This window comes from Littorina saxatilis, linkage group LG9, assembly GCF_037325665.1.
Source record: "Littorina saxatilis isolate snail1 linkage group LG9, US_GU_Lsax_2.0, whole genome shotgun sequence".
In the NCBI taxonomy this organism is placed as follows: Eukaryota; Metazoa; Mollusca; class Gastropoda; order Littorinimorpha; family Littorinidae; genus Littorina; species Littorina saxatilis.
In genome coordinates, this window is record NC_090253.1 from 36,306,871 (window position 1) to 36,309,370 (window position 2,500).

Genomic DNA, 2,500 nt, shown 5'->3' on the forward strand with positions numbered 1-2,500 from the left:
TTTCACACGCTCGCATATTTTGTGTTCTATGCTATTCCTTCTGATGCAGGTGTCGATCGTATGTGCGGTCAAAAACGGGAGTTTTTTGCGTTAATTACGAGGGGCATTATGCGAAAAAGCGCTGTATGTCAGCAAGGACTTGTTAGTTTGCTTTGAAACTTTCCGACTATTTTGACTACATACTACATGTACTACGGGTAGTAGCATAGACAAATTGAACAAAATGACATGGGAATTAATGCCTTAATTCGGGTGCGTAATTTGTCGCAATACTTTGTTGGTGAAGTTTGTTTAATTCAACTGGTAAAAGTAGCACAAATGGTAAACATTATTTAGTGTGTGTTATTCATGTGTTATTTTTGTAAAAGAGTAATTCATTCAGTGTTCACAACAGGTGTTTTAAAAATGTGTTTAAAAGTGGAATGTTTACAGTATATACAACAACTTATTCGGAACGATAACCTCGATAAGATCAAACGAATTATGTATTGTTTGCTTGTCATGTGGGTAATCCTTACACGTAACAAACAACAAACAAACCACAAGGTAGTCCACATCGTATGGCCCAGAGAGGTAATAAAAGCTCGGAAAAAATCAGACACTCAGCGAGCTACTTCTGTTCTCCGACAGGGCCTATTTCTCCCACATGAAAGTTAGCTGCAACAGAGTCGCGCTACCCCAAAGTCAAGGAATATATTAGATTTTTCTCTCTCATTACTTTATTGTCCCATCCCAAGGTAGTCCACATCTTATGGCCCAGAGAGGTAATAAAATCTCGGGAAAAAAAATCAGACAGTCAGCGAGCTACTTCTGTTCCCTGACATATGGCCCATCATGGCCTATTGCCTATTTTCGCGGATAGGTGTGATATTGTGAGAGACGGACTGAATGACACTTGACTTAAAGTGTGAAGCGACTAGAACACCAAAAGCGTTTCTGCGTCAAGACAGGCCTTCGCACTTAGGCTGTGTCTGTGACGAGCTGGAAACATAAGTTAAATCAAAGCGTGAAATGTGTTCGATGTATTTTTGATTTCTTCAACATTAATTTTGTTTAAATTGCAGTTTCGGTATAACCGTGGTCCCTCTTATATACTGATAATGGTAATAGTAATCATAAACAAGTCGCGTAAGGCGAAAATACAATATTTAGTCAAGTAGCTGTCGAACTCACAGAATGAAACTAAACGCAATGCCATTTTTCAGCAAGACCGTATACTCGTAGCATCGTCAGTCCACCGCTCATGGCAAAGGCAGTGAAATTGACAAGAAGAGCGGGGTAGTAGTTGCGCTAAGAAAGATAGCACGCTTTTCTGTACCTCTCTTTGTTTTAACTTTCTGAGCGTGTTTTTAATCCAAACATATCATATCTATATGTTTTTGGAATCAGGAACCGACAAGGAATAAGATGAAAGTATTTTTAATTTGATTTGGACAATTTAATTTTGATAATAATTTTTATATATTTATTTTTCAGAGCTTGTTTTTAATCCGAATATAACATATTTATATGTTTTTGGAATCAGCAAATGATGGAGAATAAGATGAACGTTAATTTGGATCGTTTTATACATTTTTATTTTTTTTTACAATTTTCCGATTTTTAATGACCAAAGTCATTAATTAATTTTTAAGCCACCAAGCTGAAATGCAATACCGAAGTCCGGGCTTGGTCGAAGATTACTTGACCAAAATGTCAACCAATTTGGTTGAAAAATGAGGGCGTGACAGTGCCGCCTCAACTTTCACAAAAAGCCGGATATGACGTCATCAGAGACATTTATCAAAAAAATGAAAAAAATGTTCGGGGATTTCATACCCAGGAACTCTCATGTCAAATTTCATAAAGATCGGTCCAGTAGTTTAGTCTGAATCGCTCTACACACACACACACATGCACACACGCACATACACCACGACCCTCGTTTCGATTCCCCCTCGATGTTAAAATATTTAGTCAAAACTTGACTAAATATAAAAAGATAAAACAATAATAAAGTTTTGTTATGTATTGCAAATCCTGACATGGTTCTGGGCGTTTCACAAAATTAATGTGTTAACAAAATTACAAAGCAATGTACATAATGAACATTTTAAAACAAAACCATTTTCTCCCTATAAAAATCAACTAGTACTGTGGCATCAGCATTAACAGGGAAAACAAATCTGAAAATTATTAAAAGCACAATCACCTACAAGATGCACATTATAATACATTATTTATCCAGAATCTATCATAATATTGATTGTTTGTTATTATGTGTTTGCGGCTGCCAGTTTCGGTCAAACTAACGTTCACAACCTGTCTTTCACAACCTTTAAACTCATGTTTGTTTTGAATTTATTTTTTTTAATGACATTGTACTATCTCTACATCACCAATAAATAAAATTCATACACTACCATCTCGTTATACCGACTGCTAAACGTACCAGCCGGGCGGGACGGCTCTGAGTTAGCCGAATGCAATCACGTTGTCTTCTGCGCTTGAGCGCACCCCA